At 42.6% G+C, this 26,833-nt stretch overlaps 1 long non-coding RNA gene across 1 annotated transcript; it reads left to right on the top strand.

The window, feature by feature from the left end:
• Window positions 1-494: 494 nt before the first annotated feature.
• LOC116660784 lies at window positions 495-21,873 on the top strand. The gene is made up of 3 exons (XR_004316409.1): window positions 495-506; window positions 15,344-15,351; window positions 21,734-21,873. It is a non-coding gene; the product is annotated as an uncharacterized LOC116660784 (long non-coding RNA).
• Window positions 21,874-26,833: the final 4,960 nt, after the last annotated feature.

Here is a 26,833-nt window from a genome sequence, read left to right as displayed (position 1 = left end):
ATCTTGTGTGTGTAGCCTAACCTTTAGTACATACCCAGTGAACATTAATTTCATGAATGAATCAACGAAGCCACAATAAAATGTGCTTTTATTTTTTTAAGCCCTAGCAGAGATGCTAACTAGTGGCCGGTGGGCAAGATCTGGACTGGAAATGTTTTCTGTTTGGCCTGATGATATTGGCCAACACATGAAAATCAGGAGATTTTTACATGCAATACTAGGCCTACATTACATTTTGGAACTACATATTGGAACTGAATAGCAGTGGCCACCTTTATAAGAGGCAGGTCTGCCTGGATCTGTTTAAATGATAGAACAGAACTCAGAACCATGTTACAGATGAATAAATACAGAAAGCTGGCAAGATTTGCCCTTTTACCAACCATCCTTTTGTTGAAAGAGCTTCAATGCAAGCAGAGTTGTCAAAAAGGTTAAAAACACCTTTAAGAGGAATGTAACTCTGACACATAACACAATATGGATGAACCTTGAAGACATGGTGCTAAGTGAAATGAGCCAGACACACATTAAAAAAAAAAAACAAAACACTGCATGATTGAACTTATATGAGGTACCTAGAGTAGGGCAATTCAGAGACAGAAAGTAGCGTGGTGGTTGCCATGGGCTAGGGGGAGGGGGAGGAATAGGGAGTTAGTGTTTAATGAATTGTTTTCACTTGGGAAGATAAAAAATTTCTGGAGATCGATGGTGCTGATAGTTAAACAACGTGAATGTACTTAACACCACTGAACTGTACACCTAAAAATGGTGAAAATGATACATTTGTGTTATATATATTTTACCACAACTAAAAAAAGGTAGAACAGCATATCATTATGTTGTACACCTGTAACTAACATGTCAATTATACCTCAATTAAAAAATAAGTAGTAAAAAAAGGTTAAAAATAGAAAATGTTACCCCAGAAGGTCTTCTTTACAGGAAGGGAATTTCTTTCTTAGGGACACTTATTCTGAGGTTTTAGGAGGGACTGCTCAGCTAGAGAAGTAGTAGGTTTTAGTACAGTAAAATTTTTTTTATTTTCACGGCCCAATAAAGTAAACAAGGGGAACCAATTTAGGATTGTCAGCTTTTTCATTTTACCAGGGAGAGGTAGGGCATACCTCAGTGGTAGAGTGTGTTCTTAACATGCACAAGGTCCTGGGTTCAATCCCTGGTACCTCCACTAAAAATAATAAATAAATAAACCTAATTACCTCCCCCAGCAAAAAAATATTTTTTTAAGAGAAAGCAACACACTTTTAAATAATACATGATTCCAAGAGGAAGTGTTAAGAGAAATGTACAAATATTTTGTGGTGGAGGGAGGGATAAATTGGGAGTTTAGGATTTGCAGATACTATTAAATATAAAATAGATGAATAACAAGTTTAAACTGTACAGCACGAACTATATTCGATATCTTGTAGTAACCCATAATGAAAAGGATCATATGTTTGTATACGTATGACTGAAACATTATACTGTGCACCAGAAATTGATGCAACATTGTAATCTGACTACACTTCAACTAAAAAATAAATAAATAAAAATTTTTAAAAATCTTAATTGATAAATACTGATTTTGAAAAAAAAACTAATTCATAACAGTTGCTGTCCACTATCACTATCATTATTTTTTTAAAGGAAGGTCACAAAGAATACATATTTTATACTGAAATTATTTGCTCGATGAAAAACCTTACTACTGTCCTTTTGCTCTTATTTAGAATTGAAAAAACTTGTCACAGCCCCGGGACTGGTTACTAGAGTTGGGTATCCTGGTCTTAAGACAGATTTCCTATTGACCATCTCGCCACATGAAGGTTATAACAAATCAAGGTTTGCAACATGCCCAGGTTCCTGGGCATCCGCTCTTCACTTTGTACCTCCTTTATAACCTGGTAAATTTTGTTTTTAAAAGGCATGTTCTGATGACAGCTTGAATCTAGCTTTTTAAGCAGAAATAAGGCAGGCAGAAAGAGAGAAGGCTGCCAGTTTCTATGGGAACACTGTGTTCAAATTTAAGCTCAAATTTCAGAGAGGAGAAAGCCCCTTAAGAGTTGAAGGAGGGGGTGGATATAATGGGGAAGAGGTGAGGACTTTCTCAAAAGTTCCAAAACCATTTAAGTTGTCCTGGGAACATCTGATGGGAAGAAAATGAGTAGCTTTCCCGGGGACTGTAGAGAAATGCCCCTGTGGGCTACTGTCCCTTTTGACCTCTTGTTCACACTAATCTCCCTCTTTTGACTTCTGTAATAATGCTGAGGAGAGAGCCGGAGACTAGGAATGCCTTTATCTTCCAGTAGAAGATCTTCCTGAGATAGAGAGAAAGGACTTAGATGCGAGTTACAACCTGCAGCCCGGGGGGCTGGGGGGCTTTCCCACCAGGTAACTGGAGAGCTGCCCAGTCACCTCGCGGGGGGTGCTGGCTCAGGCTCCAACAGGAGAGAGGGAAGGTCAAGGTTTCTCTCTTTTCAACTATCAGAGGAAAAAGAGAAAAAGAACTAGTCAATAAAGCACTCCCTTGGACCTTTGTCTTGTAAAGCCAGGACTTAAGAAATCAACCAATATTTATGGTAAAGATACTGCAGTCAAGACACTGTTAAGGCAGAGGGTAGAGCTCAGTGGTAGAGTGTGTGCTTAGCATGCACAAGGTCCTAGGTTCAGTCCCTAGTACCTCCATTAAAATAAATAAACAAACCTAATTACCTCCCCTCAAAACCTATACATAAATCTTTTTTTGAAAGACTTGAATTTTAGCTGTGTTGATAAGAAGTCCTTTGATAAAATGCCCTGATCTTTACATATTATTTGATTTCTATTTTACTTTTTTGTTGCTTTTTAAACATATATTTATTATTATTTTTTTATTTATTTCCCCTTAACAGGAGCACCGGGGATTGAATACAAGACCTTGTACATACCAAGCATGGGCTCTACCACTGAGCTCTACCCCCACCCCACCCCTTTTTTATTACTTCGATCCATGGTTTCTGATGGTCCCTGTGCAGGCTGAGGAAGATATTTTGCCCAGTCTTTTCATTATGGGGGAGACCGCCATAATTAAGAGTTGATGAGTGGATCTGAGCAGGGGGTGACCCCCAGAGGCCAGGCTGGACGTACTCTGATACCCTTCTGCCTCCCTGGCCAGAGCAGGGGAGGCATATATGATGGCCACTGGGATGTCTGGGAGGAGCCCCTCGAATGGCCTTTCTGGCCCCCAGGATTTCTGCCTGCCTCTCAGGGGTGGCCCTGCCCTCCACCTCCAGTCCTGAGGTACCAGGGGGGCCCCAAGGCAGGCAGCAACTGCCCCAAAGTGCTGCAACAGCCGAGGCTGCAGCAGAACTGGGGAACCTGTCCCCCTCTAATAAGGAAAGCCCACTCTGGCAGGCTGGGTAGTAGGCCTCCAATTGAATACTTAATAAAGTTATAAAAATATGAAAAAAAAAGAATGATGAGAGCTAGCATATTGAATACGCACTATGTGGCAGACACGGTCCCAAGCGTTCTACATCTGTCAACTCACCCATCCTCACACTAACACTAGGAAGCCGTGACTGTTCCTATCCCCGCATTACAGACCAGGAAACTGGCCCTGGCAGTCTTACTGAAGCTGCCACTGTGCTGCTGTGCTCTGAACCCTTCTCTACAATCCTTCATGATGACACATGTCTACGTGCAGATTGTCCAGCCCACCGGAATTGGAAAAGATCTAAATTTCACCATTCTACTTGCCAAAATAGTTTCTAAAACCCCATTATTGTTAAAAAGTGGGAACTGTGTACTCAGTTCTACTTATTACCTTTAAAATGGAGGGAAGGAGCTAATCACTACATCAGGGCGAAAGACGTCTCTCCAGCGTAAATAAGGATTTACCTGCGTGCCTCAGACTTCACTTTGCCAGAGCTCTAAGTTTTCCCAATTATAATTGTCTCTTCCTGTCTCTCCAGCTACACGGTAAACACAGGAATGGCTTCTTCAAGTCTCTCTATCACCAGCACCCAGTACAGTGCCTGGTACACAGGGAGGCACTTACATTTTGGGGAATGAAGATATTAACAACCCAGCACCTTGGTTAACCACAGACAGGCGAAATGGCTTGCCTCAAGTCACGTAGCTAGAGAGCTGCAGGGTTGGAACGCAAACACAGATTTGATTCCAAGTGTCTGCCGTTTCCACAAAGAAGACCGTCCCTATGAGTCCTCTAACGTATTTTTCATGTTAGCAGTATCTTTTCTATGTCATGCATTTCTAGTGGAATTAGGTCTCAATAATACCATTTATTTTATAGATGTTATTTATCAATGGCTTATTATGGGCCAGTCATTGTGCTCAGGCACCCATTTAATTTTCACAACAATCCCATGAGGTTGGCGCTATTACAGCCTTTGACATATAGGCAACTGAGACTTACAAGTTAACTTGTACACTGGGTTAGTAAGAGGTTCCTACATGCAAATTCTGGGTCCTCTTGTGTGTCCTTCCTGGGCCGTCAGACCACTGCCACTACCCCACCCTGCTTCATGTAGCATGTGGTGCTCTGCTGGGTCCCTCAGCCTTGACTGATACTTTATCCGCCACCCACTCGCAGGGCCACACCTGAATCTTGCCGTGATCTAAGACTGCTCCACCTATGAAACTCAGTAACTCTCATCCACCACATCAACCTCATCCCACCTGACTCACTCTGCTACTCCCAGGGACCAACACACTGTCTTAAGCCTCCAGTTCCTCAACTTACCCCTTTCCTCAAGCTCAAGCTCCCTTGGGGGTTCATTTCCCTATTCCTCTAGCTTAAACCTCCCTCTTGACCATGTCATCACTACCACTCATGCCCTGTGAATTCCACAACTCAGGTATCTTCCTTTCCCTCCTGTTCCCAAACTTGGCCAGTGAGATGTTGTGATTTAAAAGAAATAGATATTTGTCATTTCTCATATATATTTGATCTTCAGCCACAGTTGCTTTGCTGGCTCACAACTCCCCAAACCCTTGGAATTTCCTAAGAGTTGAGCGTGATCAAGGTGTCTTGTTAAAGGCGACTTTTGGAAAGTGCCTCAGGGTAGGGGTGGATTGCCAGTGAAGCCAACCTGTGATTAGACCTCCAGGGAGGGCAGAAGGGCTGGAGGTTGACTCAATCACCATTGGCCAATGATTTAGTCAACCACGTCTGTGTAATGAAGTCACCATAAACCCACTCAAAAGACAGATTTTTGGCCCCTTTTCAGAGTTTCCACATGGAGGAACCAGTTTGCACATGGAGGAACCAGTGCCCACGTGGGCTGCATGGGCCACCATGCTGTGCCCCAAGCTCCATAAGGACAGAACTTCCTTTGGGAACTCGCCCTAGGCATCTCTTCCTCTGAGTATTGATTCATATCCTTTAATATCCATTTATAATAAGTCAGTAATCCAATGAGTAAATGTTTTCCTGAGTTTTGTGAGTTGTTCTAGCAAGTTAATCAAACCCAAGGAGAGGGTCATGGGAACCTCTGATTTATAGCCAGTTGGTCAGAAGTACAGGTAATAACCTGAACTGAGCCCTTTACCTGTGGATTCTGTGGAATCTGATTCTATGTCCGGGTTGATATTGTCAGAATTGAGCCGACACCCTGTTGGTGTCCAAGAATCTCTTGTAGATGTGGGGAAGCCTACACACACACACACACACACACACACACACACACACACACACACACACACACACACACACACATGCACACTTTGAAATTGGGTCCAGGAACCCTGCTGGAGGAAGTCACACACCTGTGCACGTTGGTGCCCTCATGAATCTGTGCTTTGATCTCAGCGTGGCCCCCAGCTCCCTCTCCTGTTCCTCCAGGGCCTTTACCATCTTTATCACTTTCCCTCAACCCTTAGTCCACTTCTAGTTGCCAGCCTCTCTGCCTCCTCCATAGCCAGGATCCCCCAACTAATCCACACTCACTGCCTTCCCTTCCTCACCTGTCATTAGCCAACCAACTATTAATTCAATCACACTTCCACCCACCCTCCCTCCTCCAATCAACCTGTCATGGCTAGGTTCCATCGGCCCTCAAATGACAAACCCGGTAGGATGCCTTTCAGTCTTCGTTTTCCTTGATTTCTCTGCGATACTTGGTGTGACTGCCCATCCCCTCCCTGAAGGCCTTGCTTTCTATGATGTCACTCTGTTCTCCCTGTTTTAATTAATTATTTTCATCAACAAACTTCCCTACCTCGAGCTTGGCATTATGGCATTAGATGCTGGAGATACGATAAAAAAGACATGGTGACTGTCCTTAAAGACTAAGAAATTTGGTGAGATTCTTGGAAATGTTGTAACTTCTGCAAGTTGTTTTGCTGCCTCCTTGTTTCTCTGTCCTGGGCAGGAACCCCCTTTCAGGATGGTGCGCTGGGAAAGGAGGAACTCAGTGTGCCTAGCTTGGGAGATCATGGCAAAGGCAAAGCCAGGGGCACCCCACCCAATCCCAGATCTTGGGGGAGAGAAGAGCCAGTACGCGGAGCGGCAGCTGAACAGTCGAGAAAGTAGGTGTGAGAGAAAGGAGGCAAAGAAACACTCGTCTGCATCAAAGAGTGGCTGCAGGATCATAAATTGCAAAAAGCTCGTCTGGGTTCCTTGACATCGAAAGCCACATCTCTTGGTAGGGAGGGTATAGCTCAGTGGTAGAGCTCATGCTTAGCAGGCGTGAGGTCCTGGGTCCGATACCCAGTACCTCCATTAAAAATTAAAAAAAAAAACAAAAACAAAAACAGCAAAAAAACCCAGCCACCTCTCTTATGCCTGTTTGCTCCATTGCCATTGCCACCATCCTTTTCTAAGTCTTCTTGCTTTCAAAGCCTCTGCATGACCCCTCCCCAAAAGACGCCTCTGGGCAGGAAGTATCACTCCATCCTGTGTACGGGATTTACTCTGGGGTTATAGAAATGCGTTTCTCCTGAACGTGTAAAGCCACAACTCCAGGGCTTAGGTGGCTGCGTGGAACTGGCTTGGATTTTGAGAGATTTCAGTGTTTGGAAGGGTCCTCCTGGGTGTTGGAGGTAAAAGGTATCCCCTGAATTGTGCTAGCTAGGTTGGACCCAGGCAAGGCCCCCTCGCCCTGGGGTCTCACTTGGAATGAGGTGGGGCTTATGAGCCCCAGAGGGTGAGGTGTCCCTTGTGAGCATCTACACATCAGGTGCCTTTCTGTTGTCGCCTTGTGCCTAGTAAACTTTTCTTCAATGTGTGTGTATTTGACCTATGCTAGGGAGAAGCAGAGGAAGGGACTTTTTGGCAGAGCTTTGGAAGGGAAGAAGTCTGCCTCTGAGGCCAATGTGGTGAAGGCAGTGGGGACGGGGGAAAGACCACAACCGGAGTCAAATCAGAAGTGAAGATCTGAGATCACTGGGCTCTGCTCCAGGAGAGACCTCTCTTCATACTAACCTCACAGCCCTGGGTTTTACTTTATTACAGAAGGTGGCATCCCCTCACACGCCCCTCACCGCTGGCAGTCTCTCTTACCCCAGGCTTCTGCTTTGGTTGCTCTCACTCACGGTGCTACCTGCCCTAGGATGTCCTCCTTACCTCTGCCAATTAACATCCTCAAGCCCTGTTTTCTTCGTAATGTCCTCCTTCGTTAATCCTACACAAGATAATATTCCTTTCTGGAAGCTTCTAGCTCTATGCCACGTAAGCAGCGATGACTGGCTGACCTAAGTGATGTGTGTAGGTCTCGTCTCCTCTAGTTAGGTGGAGAGTTCAGTAGTGGAGAAGCCGTGTTCCCCGGTATTGCGCCAAGCACACAGCCAACCCCACCTGTGCTAAGAGACTGGATTCTTCCAATTTAAAAAGCACAGAGTGGAAGAGCCAGGAGGCAAGAGAAGGGCTTTACATTAATTGTTTTGACTGATTATTCTAGAGGAACAAGAAATTCCAGGAGTAAAATAAGCATGAGTGGAGGGGTGGAAGGTCTTTAAAACATCGCTTCGCCCACTTTATTGAGGAAATATAAACCCCTCCTTGTCTCTGAAGATCCAGAACTAAAAGCCTTCCCCAAATGCACAGATATCACTCTAAACTCCCCCAGAGTGTTCACTATCTGTACACACATAAACCTTCCCCCTTTGTTGGGAAGTGTCTCTAAAGGACAACATCAGTAATGAATCTCTGATCCGCGAGTTCGTCTCCATCAATCATTTAGGGACAGAGGTCAGGGGAGGGTGTTCTTTTGGTATTATTCCAGGCAGATTGTACAGTTCAGGCCCCATTAGTGAGCACAAAAGAACGTCCATAAAATATTCATAGGCTGCGGCACAAACACACTGGCGGTTTGGGGGACCCACCGCCTAAGGGATTCGATTAGTCAGATCTGTGTTTACAGCAGTTTACCCCTTTAAGCTCAGAGGTTTCCACAGCTCATCCACAAATCTGATTGAGAACTGAAAGGGATTTTTTGAAACCACAAGAGAAAGGGTGGTGTAAGCTGGATGTAAAGTATTTTGCCCAGGTCTCCCAGCCTGAGGAAAAAGGAACTGACTTCTCCCAAGGAGGGCTGTCTGGAGGAGGAGCAAATATGGGAGAAAGTTAGAGTTGGAAGAAAAAGAAATCTCCCAGAAAAGTACCTGGGGAGGAACCCCTGGGGGTGAAAAACATGCTTCTCTCCTTTATTCATTGTGAATATTTTTATCACACATAATTCCATACTTGATTGTATATGTAATCAATGCAGGATACTTGCCTGATAAGGAATCAAAAGGTGAGGATGACACACTCAACCTGTCTGGGTTAGAATCTCCTTGAAGATAATTATGCTGTTACGATGGAAGAAAATGTCCATCCAGTGCCTCCTTTGATATCGCAGGTGGTTAAGGTCCTGTTTTCCCAGGGAGGGTGTTATTTATTGCAGCTGCAGGTGGGTGGGGCGGAGGCCTGAGCCTCGCTGGGGAGAGAGAAGGATCCTTCTGAGTCACCCCAGATTCAGATCCAGAAGGTGTCACCTGTGCTGGAAGCGTGAAGGTGGGGGCGCCAAACCCCCGACGCTGGAGGGAAGAGAAAGGCAGAGGAAAGGGCCCAGGCTGGGATGGCTGCCTCTTGTGGTCTTAATCTTCTAGACACTGGGCATGAAGTGGTTAAAGAGAAACCCAAGGCAGCTGCAGACCTGGGCTCTCGAGTTCATTTTGCCCTGCCACCAAGGGAGACTTTTTTCAGCTGAGACCCGATCTGGAAGCTGTTCTGCCCACTAGAAAGCCAGGGGCAGTACAACCTCCCAGTGCCACAGTGTGACCCACAGGCAGCTGAGCAAGGCCCAGGACAGAGCCGGGAAGCTGCAGCCCCACGGTAGCACCAGCTATGGGAGGAGAGCAAAACCTCTTTAGATAGAACAGTGCAGCCATCCTCCACCAGTATAACTTCCAAGCAGATGCAAGGCTTACCTGGAAAAACCTGAAAAACGAGAGGACAGTAAGAGTGAATACTGAGCTGAGCTCAAGCAAAGAAAGACGTCATCAGTTGTAGAAAAAGTACTGAGAGACTTGCTCAAGCTCTGCGGGTGGAGCCTGGGTCCCTGCTACACCGGAGCCTTACTCTTCGCCCTGCACAAAACTGCTGCTTTAAGGAGAAAACAAAAACAGGTCATTTGGAAAGCAATGATTTCTAAAGTGTGCCCTCTCCCCCCAAATTCACCAAAAACAGAAAGAGCAAGCAACAAATAGGGAAGGCTTGGCAACATATGACAGACATAAGAGTTCTAGCACTAAAGAAGACATTAAAAACAGAAACCAGAAAGAGACCAGTAGAAGGTAACAGGCTGTTTCCTCAGGGAAAAGTGTGGACAATGCTTAAGATACACAAATGTAATGCTTTTAAAAAGGAGAGTGTAAATACAATAGGACTAATTAAACAAATATTAACCTGCATTTAACGAAAAAGCACAGTGGGGGAGTGTAGCTCAGTGGTAGAGTGCATGGTTAGTGTGCATGAGGACGAGGTCCTGGGTTCGATCGCCAAGTGCCTCCATTAAAACAAACAAATAATAATAAGTTTATTACCACCCCCCGCATAAAAAATGCAGACACATGGTTTTTTTTTGCATAATACCATAGGGTATTTTAACTCTTTCTGTTTCCTTTTGCCATAACTTAGAGCATCCTTCTTTGCTTTTATGCTTCCCAAAACTGTTCATCCACTTTGTATCGACACGCTTGCTTTGGTAGGTCAGCTCTTTGTCAGCAATGTCCTTTACATCTGTAAATCCATCGTGTAGATGATCCATACTGAAAACAGTGATCATTTGTGACACTCCAGAACACCTTGCATAACAGCCTAAATTAAATCTCTCTCAAGGAAAGTGATTTTAAAGCATGGATGTAATCTGAGCTCGTGAAGCGAACACTGGATTCCAAATAAGTTACAATTTTAGTAAAGAAATGAGAGTCCTGTTTAACTTGGTTGCCCTTTTTTTGGTGACCTTTTTTTTTTTTTTTTGAGTTCTGAAGCAGTCTTATTTCTAAAAAATGCCTTATGAAAACTTTTTTCACACCGTATACATGACACTAAGCAATTCCAGTGAACTCAGTTTATCCTTGGCCGGGCTCTTTATGGCCTCTTCAAAGATGATCAAACACTTTTGGAGAAACAGCATACAAATTTCTGTTCTACAGTAATCCTTTTTCCCATTCTTATTCTCACTGTATTTTCAAATCAGAGAAGGACAGCCTTCTTGTCCCTCGTTTTGAAAATATAATTTTACAGAGAACATTCAGTATCTTTTCTTCAGCCGGCAGCAAAGATAGCCATCCTACAGGCATCTGTCTAAGAAGGCAATCCCTTTATATTTTTATAAAGTCAAATATCTCGTTAAGTAACTCCGCAGCTTTCAAGAAACTGAGAAGTGACTAAAACGTTCATAATGAAAACCTCAATTTCAGAGGTGAGCAAATCACATTCTCTTTAGCAATATGGTGTCTATGGTACACAAAACATTCAGCAGGAAAGATCTTTTGTCATTTGGGAAAGAAAATGTATAGACTGAATGGAGTTTGCCAAAATTTACATTTGGACTATCTGCCAAATAGGCAGATAGATAAGCATGGTCCAATGTGCCACTGGATAATATGACAACAATCGTTTCTTCTGTGTTTTCTGGAATTTCATTTGTCTTCATAGAAATCAAGAAGATGATTTAAGATTCCATTTTTCATATCAAAGTACCTCAGAAATAAAACTTTTTTTTTTTTGATGAGGAGGGAAAAAATTTCCTCTACCCTCTTAGATTCTGTTTCTGAGGCCTGTGAATTAAACTGGCCAAAGACAGATTAACAGGAGAAAAGACACATTTTTTTTAATTTAATCTTTACATGGACAGGAGTTCACAGAAAAGAAGTGAAACCCAAAGAAACAATTAGACCATTTTAACAAAGGAAAGGACATTTGGGCTTCAGGGATGATAAATCATAGGGATGTGACTAGGAACTAGATGGGGAAATAGTTACTTTGGCAAGGTCTTTTTATGCAAATTCATCTCAGTGTTGAGTCCCTATCTCTGGTGATCAGAGTGCTCTGCCTGGAGCCAGGAGTGGGAGCAGGGGGATCACCTTTCTCAAGGGGAATTGTATGCCTTGCTTTCAGGCATATATAAAGAGAGGGCAGGAAGTTCTTCCTGTATCTGCTGTTTCTCAAGTGCCTTTGGCCAAAATAATATGCCAAAGCGGCATATTTAGGGGTGGCATGTCCTGCTCCTCTTCATTGTTACTAGTGTGGCTGTGATTTGACCCCTCACTTGATTCCCCATAGAAAGCATGATGGTTGGTAATTTCCTCCAGAATCAACCCAACATTATAAGAGGCTAGTACATTTGTTATCAAAATTTCCTCTCCTGTTTTCCCACAGGACACTTTAGTTTTAATCTTTGAATCAGGAAATGTAACTTTACTTGGTTTCATAGAACAATCAAAGGAACAATATGAGAACATGTGTTCCTTAGTGTGGTGTGTGCACACTAAGTCAGAGGCCAGCTCTGTTCCACTGAGCACTGGTGTTTTGGAGACACCAAAAACTTTTGATTGATTTAGTAGGACTTGCCCGCCTCATCCTAGACTTTCAAGATTCGGTCTCCATCTGTGCCTTTACATCCCCTTCTCTGCCGTGCCCAACCCCAGTGTATTTTGTGCACTTATGTAGTATGCTCTGTTTTGGTGGCTTACCTTCCTAATTACATTCCTGGGTCCTTGCATCTGTCATTAAAATGTCATGGTCCTTGAGCCTTGAGCCTTCCCTTTCAGTGACGTCTAGGTCATGCTGCTGTTTGGTATTGTAATCTGAACTCTTAGAAAACAGAATCAAAGTATTCACCATGTTAAAAATTAAACCAGCACTCAGTACAAGCAAATTCTCAACACAAACAAAGCACAAGAGTTAATCCACAGGCAGAATCAAAGACAGACTTAAAGCTCGAGATTGTAAGGCACTTGACCTGCACACTTAAGTCATATCACCCCCAGGGATGTAACAGTGGATGACCCATTACAGGAACCAAATATCACGGTAGCCAACATCGAGAGTCAGTGACCAAGGAGGTGGGTAATCTGTGCCACATCCATTTGACACCGAAAGCAGCGTTGCTTTCAGCCCATAGGGTTTTAGCTTTCTTTCCCCCCGATCTTCCAAACTCATGCCAAAAACCATGCTTTCTCATGTACAGTTAGATGGGTTTCCTGAAATGCGGAACATTCAGCGCTGATGCCACAGAGGGACAGTCCCTGTGACTGTCAGATATTTCTGGTAGGAAGTTTATGTTGCTGCACTTTTTCTGGAGGGCAGCTTAGATGTGAATTTCAAGAGCCTTAAACATGTGTAAACCTTTGAATTAGTCATTCCACTTCTAGGAAACTTATCTTAAGGAAGTAGAGGAGGTCATAAACATTTATGGTTATGGACAGCCAACTGGGTTTTATTTATAATATTCAAAAATTAAAAATACTTTAAACTTTCAACAATAAGGACATAGTTTATTTAACTGTGGTATTTTTTACAGTAATTAAACACAGTCATTAAAATTGATGTTTTGGAGAGAATGTTTAATGTGTGGAAAAATATAGCAATAACTTTAAGAGGCAGTTTACAGTATGATCCCATTTTTACCTAAAATGTGCATTTATACACATGTACAAAAAATACATAGTAAAAGAAAAAGAAAAACTAGAAATACCCCAGAAGGTTACATTTGAGTGGGAGGTCAAATGGCCATGAAAAATGCCCAATATCGCTAATGATCAGAGAAATGCAAATCAAAGCTTCAGTGAGGTATCACTTCACACCAGTCAGAATGGCCATGATTCCAAAGTCCACAAACGATAAATGCTAGGGAGGGTGTGGAGAAAAGGGAAGCTTCCTACACTGTTGGTGGGAATGCAGTTTGGTGCAGCCATTATGGAAAATAATATGGAGATTTCTCAAAAAACTAAAAATAGACTTACTATATGATCCAGCAATCCCACTCCTAGGCATATGTCCAGAGGGAACTCTAATTCAAAAAGATACATGCACCCCAGTGTTCACAGCAGCACTATATACAATAGCCAAGATGTGGAAACAACCTAAATGTCCATCAACAGACTGGATAAAGGAGTTGTGGTACATTTATACAATGGAATACTATTCAGCCAGAAAAAGAGTAAAATAATGCCATTTGCAGCAACGTAGATGGACCTGGAGATCATTATTCTAAGTGAAGTAAACCAGAAAGAGAAAGAAAAATACCATATGATATCACTCATATGTGGAACCTAAAACAAGAAAAAAGAAGACACTATCAAACTCATCTACAAAACAGAAACAGACTTGCAGACATAGTAAACAATCTTATGGTTACTGGCGGGGGAAAGAGGATGGGAAGGGATACATTTGGGAGTTCGAGATTTGCAAATACTAACTATTATACATAAAAATAGATAAAAAAAATTTCTTCTGAATAGCACAGGGAACTATATTCAATATCTTGTAATAACTTTTAATGAAAAAGAATATGAAAATGAATATATGTCTGTATATGTATGACTGCGACATTGTGCTGTAAACTAGAGACTGATACATTATAACTGACTATACTTCAAAAAAAAAAGATTTTAAAATGTCAAAACAGAATTTTGATAGCCATCATCCAAAGTACAGTGAATATCAAAGGACCCTACCCAAGAGGTCACTTCATTCAGCTGTGTGGGATACATTTTGCATGAAATTCAAGCTGGGATCGCTCGGACACTTCTCTCCTCAGACTTGGAGCCAGTGTCTCTTTCTTGCACGAGGCAGACAATTAACGCAATTGTCCTTCAGACCCACTCTTGTAGATTTGCCTGATGAGTTTTTAAAGTATTCAGATGAAATGTTTTAATATCATCTGAAGGTCGAGCAATTGCCAGGCATGAATGTGAGTTTTCTGGAATTAGCAGTAAGGGACATAATGTACGGAAATGACTATTTTTATTGCAGACTAATATGAGATGCCGACGATGACATAAACCATGAAAACACAGGAGTCTCCACAAAGGAAAAAAGCTTTCACCAAGACGTGGAAAAGAAATTAATATCAAAACACTACTTGATATTATTTATAGTTATGATTTATATAATTATGTTTAAGCTAACTATGAATGGTACACGGTTCTCATTCCATGGTGTATAATCTCTTAGTCTTATGAATATTTTAGTTGCTTTTAAATTCTTGAGTTTAAAAACCCCTTGAGGCGTCACACTAGGTAGATGTGTGAACCAGATTGCTCTCAGCCGACAGCTGCAGGAGGACTGTAGGTGCCCGAAGTGAGCTGATGTGAGAAGCAGCACCTCCTTCTCCTAAAATGGGACTTGCGGCTGAGTCCCGCGTGCCCCAGGGCAAGGAGGGAAGAGACAACAAATCTCAAGTCTATTGCAGGGGCTTTAATTAAACAGTAAGGTCCTTCCAGGTTAGTGATACAAACATTCTACATAAATGTCGAATCCGTGTCACCTGTCACTTTCTTTCCCTCTCCATAGCTGGATGTGGGTTGATGTGATTCTGGAATCTTATTCTTGCTCTGACTGTAAAAGTAATTCTGATCTCCTAGTCGGGTTCCATGTGGCATCTGTGATAAAAGAAGGGAAAGCCAAACTGGACAAGGGAGTAAATGAGGAGTGCAAACCACAATATTAAGATGGGAAGGACTAGTGGGTTTGCACAGCCTACCACAACACCATACGTTATCTGTGACCCCTAAAACACATAAGAAAGGTCAATTGCGTTGGACAACCCCTCAAACTGCCCCCTCCCTCTTTCTCTGGATTATCTTTTCCCTTGTTCAGTGCTCAGCTTATCACCCAGTCCTCTATCAGAAAAGCAAGTGGAAGCTGGCCACCTAAAAGGCACCAAAGGCCAGGAGTGGGGGCTGGGATGGGGTTAGAACTGCAAGATGAAAGCTGAAGGCAGTAGAGCTCAGAGGGTTAGGACCGGTCAAGGAGAAAATCAGAAGGCCAAGTGTGAAGAGCCAAAGAAGTCGCCCATTCCTGCTGGTCTGGGGCGAGGGAGGAGGCCAGAGCACAGGAGATCCCAGCCCCAGCCAAGGGGTGAATAGGGCGCCACAAGTCAGAAACTGGTTCTCCATCCAGGATGTTATCAGTAAACCATAAACCGGATCAAGAATCCAGGAAGTTACGAGGGTGAGTCAAGGTCTGTTTATGGCCTGATTTGAAGACAAGGCTTATTTGCATCAGGAGGTGCCTCTATAGTAAATCCTTCTAGGCCGGGAGCAGGTGTGACCTGCGCCTCTACCAGGCAAACTGGAAACAGGAACAGCCAGCTGCGGGGCAAGAACCTGGAAACCTTGTGGTGGCACGAAGGTCCTACCAGAGGTGACAAAACAGAGGTGCTAAGGGTGCCACTCAACCCTGACTGCACCAGACTCACCTGGGGAGCCTTTTAAATCCCGATGTCCAGCCACACCCCAGACAAATTGGATTGGAATTTCTGGGGGTTGGGCGTAGGAATGCTTTAAAAAATCTCCCCAGGTGATTTTAATATGCAGCCAGGACTGCGAACCACTGAGTCAAAGGTAGGTTCTCAGAACTGTGCCCTCAAGGTTGATTCTGATCGTCATTTTCTTGTGACCAACTAGTAATCACAAAACAAGCTTTACAAAAATAGTGTTTAAAGAAACATTTAAACAATAACAGATGTGTTTTAAAAATAGAGATAAATCAACCCTACTGAGGCTGAGGAGCTGGCACTTCGTTCAAGCTGAGCAGACCCAGGAGGATTTCGATCCAGAAGTGATAAGATGCAAGTGCCAACAAAGTAATCGGATGTGCAGGGTTGAGCTGGTTTAGTTTAACAAACATTTATTAATTATGGTAGCTAGCATTTACAGAGGCAAAGGCTGCAGCAGTCTTAATCCTGCCAATAGCCTATGAGGAGGTAGTTCGGGTACCTTGTTTTATAGATGGAGAATCCAAGAGTGAGAGAGGTGAAGTGACTTGCCCAAAGTCGCAGGTGAGTGACAAATGCAGGGTCGGAATTTGAATCCAGAACTCCCTTCACAGCCACTTTGCTGTAACGCCTCTCACGTCATGATGACTGTGCCAGAGTATTCTTTGGGGACACATTGTGAATGTCACAATCCTTGCCTTCAAGAGAGTGCAGACGGGTCAAGAAATATCCACCACGCTAGGTGATAAGTGCTTAATGGTGTTCCGAGAACACAAATGGGGCACAACTAAGCCTGCCTCAGGGGAGTGATGCTGGAAGAAAGCCACGGTAGACTTGTCTTGTTCTTAAAGGAGAGGAAAAGAGTGGAAGTGGGGAGGCCAGTTAGAAAGTCATTGCAATAATCAGGTTGGGAGCTGGGATCTGGCCGTGGGGATGGGAAGGAAGGGTCCACAGGGCAGGACTAAGGTGAGTGTCATTGTCCACTCAGGCTGCTATAACAAAAATGCACGGACTGGGTGACTTATAACTATGGAAATGTGTTTCTCACAGTTCTGGAAGCCGGGAAGTCCAAGATCAAGGTGCTGGCAGTTTTGGTGTCTGGTGAGACCCTGCTTCCTGGCTCCTAGACTGTCCTTTCCATGTGACCTCACATGGTGGGGGGGGGCAAGGGAGATCTCTGAGTTGTCTTTTATAAGGGCACTAATCCATTCATGGGGGCTCCACCCTTATGACCTAATAACCTCTCAGAGGCCCCATTTCCTAATACCATCACACAGGGAGTTAAGATTTCAACACATGAATTTTGGGGGGACACAAACATTCAGTCTATAGAAATGAGTCAAGGGAGGTCCCTTGGATGCAAAACTTGAGGAGGCACCCACTCTCAGGGCTGTCCCCAAATTTGCATTGGCCTGAGTGCAAGTGCCACCTTAAAGGTTGTGCCAGCCCAGTCTGCCACACCCTAGGTGCCTTGTTTCCTCACCTATTTCTGTCCCCAAGGGTCTACCTGGAGAGAGCAGTGCTAAAGGAAGACTCAGGGATTCAATCACCTGGACATGGAGAAGTCAAAGGTGCTTTAAGATGTCAAGCTTAGGTTATCAAGAGAATAACAGAAGCATAAAAACATAACATGAGATAATGACAGGATATCAAAGTGGAAACACGCAACCAGCACTTAGAGAGCGAGTGGATCTCATGACCGATCAAGACTGGGGATGCTGACTTGGGAGTCACGGGAACGGATACTTTGCAAGCAGTGGAATCATCGGAGGTGAGAGCAGAAGGCTAAGGGTCTCGCACAGGCGGGCGAAAGCTTGCCCAAAGGAAAACAGTTGTGCACATGGCTCTTCAAAAGACAGGCAACAGGGTTCCCAGTAAAGTTACTCTATAAAGCTTGACAGTGAGTGCTAAACACAGATTATTTAACACCCTTCATGCTGTTACTGAGTATTTCCTATAATCAGTAAACTATTCCTATATGTAAGCAATTTCCTATAATTACCACCAGACAGTTCACAATGACAGTGGAGTCCTGAACAGCGAGGGGGTAAGGCCACCAGCACTCCACAGTCAAACATCCCTGTATGACTTATAGTCTGGCCGCCATATACGTGGGTCCTCTATGGATTTGAATTAATAATTATGTATTAATATTGGTTCATCAACTGTAATAAATGTACTACACCAATGCATGATCAACTCTGTGTGTGTGTGTGTTGGGGGTGATGTAGGAACTCTTTGCACTTTCTGCTCAATATTTCTGTAAATCTAAAACTGCTCTAAAAAATATATTAATTTTTTTTAAAAAAAGACATAACTGAATTAATCCCTAAAGTCTCTCCTAGTCCTCTTTGAAACAGCCTGCCATCCTTAATAGGTTCCAGCTGAGCCCCACCTGGAACAGTCCGCCTCTACCCTTCCTATCTTACCTAGAGGGGAAAAAAAAAGTTCATAAATACTACCTTCCTTAATAAAAACCTACTTCCAATGTTAAACTTCCCCTTTCCAAAATGATATCCTTTCTCTCTCCCATTTATTTCTTCTTTAATCCAATACACATTTCACCCTCCTCTCTGAAGTCTCGGTAACTCATGCCTTAAAAATATATATTTTTCATTTTCCCAATCATTTTTATTAAAGGTTATTACAATATATTGAATATAGTTCCCTGTGCTATACAGAATAATTTTTAAAATCTGTTTTTATATATAGTGGTTAATACTTTCAAATCTCAAACTCCCAAATTTATCTGTTCCCACCCCCTTTCCTCAGGTAACCATAAGACTGTTTACTATGTCTGCAAGTCTGTTTCTGTTTTGTAGATGAGCTCATTAGTGTCCTTTGTTTTCTTGTTTTAAGATTCCACATATGAGTGATATCATATGGTATTTTTTTCTCTTTCTATCTCACTTTACTTAGAATGACCATCTCTAGGTCCATCTATGTTGCTGCAAATGGCATTATTTTATTCTTTTTATGGCTGAATACTATTCCAGTATAAATATACCACAATCTCTCCATCCAGTTATCTGTTGATGGACATTTAGTTTGTTTCCATGTCTTGGATATTGTATAAAGTGAACATTGAGGTGCATATATCTTTTCCAGTTAGAGTTCCCTTTGGATACATGCCCAGGAGTGGGACTGCTGGATCATATGCTAAGTCTATTTTTAGTTTTTTGAGGAATCTCCATACTATTTTCCATAATGGCTGCAGCAAACCACAATCCTACCAGCAGTGTAGGAGGGTTTCCTTTTCTCCACACCCTCCATCATTTATTGTTCTTTTTTAATGATAACCAAAAAAAATATTTTATTTACTATTGTATTACTTTATTATTTTTTGGTAGGGTGGAGGAGGTAATTAGATTTATTTATTTTTAACAGTGGTACTAGGGCTTGAACCCAGGACCTCGTGCATGCTAAGCATGTGCTCTACCACTGGAGCTATACCCTCCCCCTTTGCTTTTTCCTATTTAAAAGTGATCTATTTCCAGTAATCCTCCAAACTAGGTTGGGGGTGGGGCTAAATTAAAAATGAAACGCACCTAGTCAGGGCCGATGTGATCATGGGCCCGAGACAGTGGACACAGGCAGGCCAGCCTGAAGAGGACTCGGGGAATTGAGGACCCGCAGGAGCAGTCATCACGCCTGCAGGCAGTAAGGTTAGCCTGGGCCACCGCAGAGCACAGGTGCAGGTGAGATCCAATGTCAGCTAAACCAGGGTTCGCAGGTATCAGACCACCTCACAAGACCAGGGAGAATTACAAGGCAGATGTTTATAAGCCTCCATCCAGCCCCACCAAAGTCTGAAACATACAGCCCAGTTCCACTGGAAGGGAACGAGATCTTACTACAAGCAGATCCCAGAAAATAAGCCAAATCTAGAGAAAAGGCCAAACTGGGTCTGTATTTTCCCATCACATCACCTTTCAGGGCCATAGAGGCAGCGGTCGGTTGGTGCAGGAGGGTTTTCCTGGTTCTGGGTCTCCCCTCTGCGACTCCAGTCCTCCCCCAAGGGGTCCCAACTCCCTCCTGAGCTTGGGGATCACAGCAGAACATCTGCAAGAGAAATAAACCATTTCCTTGCTAATTTAACCTTTCATGGCATATTTTGTTTCGTCTTTTATGATAAAAGACCATGTTCCTACCAGGAAGGGAAAAAATAGAATGAGGAGAGGACAGAAACCTTTATCTTTGCTGTTGCTCACACTTCATTATAACATATCTTTTGATCCTGAGTGGGGGAGGGCTGGGTGCAGCCCCCTCCCCCTGCCCCCATCTCCAAGAGCACGATCCTTTCGGTCTTAAAGAACCAGGATTAGTTCAAGGAAGTATAGCTTTTCCAGGGTGGACCTACATTCTCTAAACCTTTTCTGTATTTGGCCAAGGGGAGAGATACCATTCTTCAGGTGTATTTGGGCTAAACTAGGGGATGGGGAAAGGTCGGTCCATGGCACAGGGGACTAGGTGGCGGCTGGGAAGACCCCAACTCATTATCATGGCTTTTGCGTTTGTGAGCTGGTCACCCTCTGGGCCAGTGCAGAGGGCGACGTAACCCACCCCTCGGACCACTAACTGCCCACGTATCTGTAGAGTTTGATTTTAGGTTTTGTCCCCATTCGCACGTCTCATACAACCACTTAAATTACATAGTTCTCATCTGGTCCTTAAACACTAGTCAATGATTTTATTTCTTATGATTTAAAAAAATATATAACATAACCTGTTATTTATTTTCATCCTGGTATTTTCCGATCATTCTTCAAAAGACCCTGGTTTCTGAAAATTTTATTTCCACCTGGGTAGGAATTTTAAAACAGTACCCTATGTCTAGTTCTTTCTTGTTTTATTGTGATTAAAACAGAATACTGAGTTTTAAAATACTTCCTCTTTCATCATTTCTAACCACTCTACTTTTCAGGGGCAATTTCGCAGCTGGTCTAGGCTATGCCACCCTCGAGGATGCTGAAATCAAACGCGGTCATCTATATGAAAGCAATTTGAGAAGCATGAAGACACTACTCAGAAAGACTGTAGTTGGTGTTGTTATTCCAAATGGCTTTTAAAAAGTTGTGCGTTTTTTTTCCCTCAGGATCATACCCATTTTGCTTGTTAATTATGCAAAATTTAACCTCCCCTCTCCCAAAAAATGATTACCAGAAACAACCAACAGTTTTACTCCTGTCCTTTCCCTCCTTGCTATGAGCACTGATGCTTCAAGCAATTCTCAGCATCTTTCTAGAACTCAGTGGAGTGGGCTCAGGTATAGTTCCCCCTGAGTGTTGTCCCCATGCTATCCTTCACTCCCCAGGCTGCGATGCTGACCTCCAATGTGCCCTGCATCCCCTCTGATCTAAAGCTCAGTGCCAGCCTCTTCCTTGGCCCTCAGTCTCCACCCCTGGCTCCAGAAACAGGTCCCTGCGGGGCCCCTCTGTTAGCAGCCACTTGCCTGCCAGGTCCAGATGAATCAGCTCATCTCCGCCCCTTAAAAGCCACTCAACCACAACCCCCTTTCTGTTCTGAAATGCTTGTTGGAAGTGTTGTCAACACTTCTCAAAGGAAGCAAGTGGTTTTCTCTCCAGTACCTCTATCTCTCGTGGCTTCTTAAAGCTGAACAGGCAGGTAATGTAGTTTTACAGGGAGTGGGCATGAAGGGGAAAATCTATATCCATAATCCCAGCACGTGCAGTGGTAACTGGAGCTTCACAAATGTGAATACATTTTTGGAGAAAAAAAGTAGGATGCCATTCGAGAGCAATGGAGAGAGCATGGGTTTCTTCACAAGTTATCTTTCTCAGTGGGTCAGCGATGAAATCAAAGAGGAAATCAGAAAATACCTCAAGACAAATGACAATGAAAATGCAACCTCACAAAATCTACAGGACTCAGCGAAAGCGGTTCTCAGAGGGAAGATCCTAGTGATACAGGCCTTCTTCAAGAAACGACAGAAATCTCAAGTAAACAATCTAACCTACCACCTAAAAGAATTAGAAAAGGAAGAACAAACAAAACCCAAAGTCAGCAGAAAGAACGAAATAAGAAATGTCAGACAGAAAACAAATAAAATACAGATCAAAACCAAGAGCTGGTGTTTTCAAAGGATAAACAAACTCGACAAGCCTCTAGCCGGGCTCACCAAACAGAAAAGAGAGAGGTCCCAGATAAACAAAGCGAGAAACGAAAGAGGAGAAATAAAAACCGATACTGCAGACACATGCACAAAACATAAGAAAATACTGTGAACAGTCACACGCCAACAAAATAGACAACCTGGAAGAAATGGACAAGTTTCTAGAAACATAAAGCCTGCCAAAATTGAGTCAAGAAGAAACAGATAATTGGAACAGACTGATCACTAGAAGTGAAATAGAATCTGTAATTAAACAAAACAAAACAGAACAAAAACCTCCCTGCAAACAGAAGTCCAGGACTGGATGGCTTCACTGGGGAATTCTACAGAACATACAAAGAAGAACTTACCCTTCTCAAACTATTCCAAAATATTGAAGAGGAGGAAACACTTTCAAAGTCATTCTATGAAGCCACCATCACCCTGATACCAAAATCAAGATACTACAGAAAAAGAGAAAATTACAGGCCAGTATCTTTGATGAATGTAGAAGCAAAATCCTCAACAAAATATTAGCAAACCAAGTCCAACAATACATAAAAAGGATCATATGCCATGATCAAGTTGGATCCATTCCAGGGTTGCAAGTTTGGTTCAACATATGCAGGTCAATCAATGTGATACACCATGTTAACAAAAGGAAAGACGAAAACCACATTATCATCTCCATAGAGGCAGAAAGAAACATTTGATTCAATTCAACATCCATATGTGATAAAAACTCTCACCTAAGTGGGTATAGAGGGAACATATCTCAGCATAATAAAAGCCATTAGTGACGAACCCACAGCCAACACGCTGTTTTCCACAGTGGCTGCACCAAGTTGCATTCCCACCAACAGTGTATGAAGGTTCCTTTTCTCCACATCCTTTCCAACATTTGTTATTTGTGGATCTATTTTGAAAGTAGAGCCGGTGGGACTTAATGATGAATTGGATGTGGAAGGAAAGAGAAAGAGATGCTTCAAGGGTGACTCTTGTTTTGGCTTAAAAAACATTATTTTTACTATGGTAAAATAAATATAACAAAGTTTACCATTTAAGGCGTTTTAAAATGTGCATTTTAGTGCAGTAAGTACTTTCACATTGTTGCACAACCATCACCCCCATCCAGCTCCAGAACTTTCTCATCTTCTCAAACTGAAAGTGTCTCCATTGAACCAAGACTCCCCATCCCTTCCCCGGTCCAGCCCCCCGCACCCGATGCTCTAACTTCAGTCTGCATGACTCTGACTACTCTAGGAACCTCATGTAAGTGGAATCATACAGTATTTGCCCTTCCTTGATCAGCTTATCCCACTTGGCAGAATGTCTTCCTGGTTCATCAAAGTTGTAGCTCTTCCAGGGTTTTTGGTTTGGCCACTTGACGATAACCATTTCAGGAGATGCAGATGAGAGAACAGCTCTTCTACTCAGTTGGCAGTGAGCGCCCTCTTGAGGGCAGAGACTCATCCTTATATGTTCCAGGAGCCAAGTACATAGTAGATGGTCTTGTAAAATGCTTGTTGAATGAAATGTACTTTGTTTATTGTATTTTGGCTTTTTAAATTGAGTAGACAAAGATGACCTTGAATGTGTGGGTCTAAAAACTGGGAAGAAAAGTAGATTAAAAGAAACTTTAAAAAATTTTATTGAAGTACCGTCAGTTACAATGTGTCAGTTTCTGTGTACAGCACAATGCCCTAGTCGTGCATACACACACACACACATATATATATATTCGTTTTCATATTTTTTAAAATGATGAACTTTCGACAAGGATTGAGGAGAATTTCCTCCCCTGAAATTCAAGGTCATGGAGACTCAGGAACAAGTACAGTATATTTAATCCATTCACCTGCTATGACTGTCCCAAAACACAGACGCAGAGAGGCACCGCAAGCAAAATGCCTGGCAACTTGAACCATAAATTTTCTTTTCTTTTCTTTTTTTTGAACTGTAAATTTACTACAGGATTTTCTTCTAGAAGTGGTTGCATTCTCACTTCAAGAGGACTTCCACGTCTGTAAAGTTACTCTGTGAAAAGGGAGGTTGCCACGAGGAGCAAAATGAAGTTTGCTGAAATATTTGCTGCTTCTTGCAGGGACATTCCAAGGATAAAAAAGTGAAAGCACACATCATGATGATCTTCCAAAACCATTGCCAATCCAGATACGATTAAAATGGCTCAGAATACCTTAATCTCTCACTGGCAGGATGAGAAGAGTGGGAACCACAGCAAACAGCCTGTTCGAGCACATTAACTGAGCGTTTTTCTTTTCTCGTCCTGTGTAATCGATGAGACTTGATATTTCTGATATTGCTGCTACGTCTGATATGTTCATGAGAAATCTGAAGTTACTGACGATATTAATCTTTGCCATCTTCAGCTCCAACTACAGATGCTAAACACTTTTAATTGCTCAAGGGATGTTTTTTGGGGGGGGAGGAATTGGGTTAAGAAAAAGTTTAGCAGATTCCTGTAAACAGCAGTAGTATCAATAGCTCTCTCTTCCCTTTCCTGCCATTAATTTTTTCTGGATGTTTTCTTTCCTCTTTGGGGTTAAAAACAAACAAAAACTCTCTGTAAGGTGGTAGAGAACAGTGTGTATAATAATATTTTATACAAGTACAATAATACATGTAAATAAACTAGCATGCAAAAATGCTATGTTGTAGAAAGTGCTTGAAAAGGCAGAGAAAAAAACGTGAAAAAAATGTGGAAAATATTCAATGAAATATTATTCGGCCTTAGAAAGGAAGGAAATGCTGACACAGGCTACGCTGTGGATGAACCTTGAGGACATCGTGCTCAGTGAAATAAGCCAGTCACAAAAGGACACACCCTCTACGATTCCTCTTTGGAGGAATCAAATTCATAGAGGCGGGAGGTAGACTAGGGGTTGCCAGGGATGGGGCTGGGTAGGAATCGGGTGGAGGGGGGAATACAGAGATGTTATTTAATGGGGACAGTGTTTCAGTTTGGGATGATGAGAAAGTTCTAGAGATGATGGTGGTGATGATTGTACAAGTGTGAAAGTACTTAGTGCCACTGAACTGCACGCTTAAAAATGCTTAAAAGAAACTTTTGGTCAACTAATCTTCGACTAAGGCAGCAAGAATATACGATGGAATAAAGACAGACTCTTCAGCAAATGGTGTTGGGAAAACTGGACAGCAGCCTGTAAATCAGTGAAGCTAGAACACTCCCTTACACCATACACAAAAATAAGCTCAAAATGGATCAAAGACTTAAACATAAGACAAGATACAATAAACCTCCTAGAAAAAAATATAAGCAAAACATTATCTGACATACATCTCAAAAATGTTCTCCTAGGGTAGTCTACCTAAGCAATAGAAATAAAAGCAAGAATAAACAAATGGGACCTAATTAAACTTACAAGCTTCTGCACAGCAAAGGAAACCATAAGTAAAACAAAACGACAACCTACGGAATGGGAGAAAATTTTTGCAGATGAAACCGACAAAGGCTTGATCTCCAGAATATATAAGCAGCTCATACAACTTAATAAGAAACAAACAACCCAATCCAAAAATGGGCAGAAGACCTAAACAAGCAATTCTCCAAGGAAGACATACAAATGATCAATAGGCACATGAAAAAATGCTGAATATCACTAATTATCAGAGAAATGCAAATCAAAACTATATGAGGTATCACCTCACACCAACCAGAATGGCCATCATTCAAAAGTCCACAAATGACAAACATTGGAGAGGCCGTGGAGAAAGGGGAACCTTCCTACACTGCTGATGGGAATGTAGTTTGGTGCAGCCACTGTGGAAAACAGTATGGAGATTCCTCAATAGACTAGGAATAGACTTACCGTATGACCCAGGAATGCCTCTCCTGGGCATATATCCAGAAGGAACCCTACTTCAAAAAGACACCTGCACCCCAATGTTCATAGCAGCACTATTTACAATAGCCAAGACATGGAAACAGCCTAAAATGTCCATCAACAGATGACTGGATAAAGAAGAGGTGGTATATTTATACAATGGAATACTGTTCAGCCATAAAAATGATAACATAATGCCATTTGCAGGAACATGGATGTTCCTGGAGAATGTCATTCTAAGTGAAGAAAGAGAAAGAAAAATACCACATGAGATCCTTGTGGTTTTGGTTTGCATTTCCCTAATGATTAGTGATGCTGAACACCTTTCCATGAGCTTATTAGCACATCTTTTGGGATAACTTATCAATTCAAGTCCTGTGCCCATTTTGAAATCAGGTTGTTAAGTTTTAGGAGTTATTTATTCATTCTGGACATTAATTCCTTATCAGATATGTGATCTGCAAATATTTTCTACCGTTCTGTGGATTACCTTTTCACTCTGTTGATGGTGTCCTTTGATGCACAAAAGTTTTAAATTTTGATGAAGTCCAATTTGTCCATTTCTTCGTTGTTTCCTGTGCTTTTGGTGAAACTGCCGAGAGAGCATCGCCAGGAAGGGTTTTTCCTAAGAGTTTTGAAGCTTTAGCTCTTCTGTTTAGGTCTTCGATCCATGCTATGTTCCCTCTTGTCTATGGTGTAAGGTAAGGGTCCAGCTTCTTTCTTTTGCTTGTGGATATCCAGTTTTTCTAACTTAATTCACTAAATCCTCACAACTCCACGATGGCACTTTTACTATCCCTGACGTGCAGAGGGAAACGGAGGCACAGAGGGGTGAAGAAACTCCCTCACGTGGTCACGGCCAGTACGCGACGGAGCCGACCCTCCAACCAGGCAGCCCCGCCCGGGGTCCCTCTGCCTGTAGC

This window comes from Camelus ferus, chromosome 31, assembly GCF_009834535.1.
Source record: "Camelus ferus isolate YT-003-E chromosome 31, BCGSAC_Cfer_1.0, whole genome shotgun sequence".
Lineage (NCBI taxonomy): Eukaryota > Metazoa > Chordata > Mammalia > Artiodactyla > Camelidae > Camelus > Camelus ferus.
This window is presented reverse-complemented; position numbering and strand designations above follow the sequence as displayed.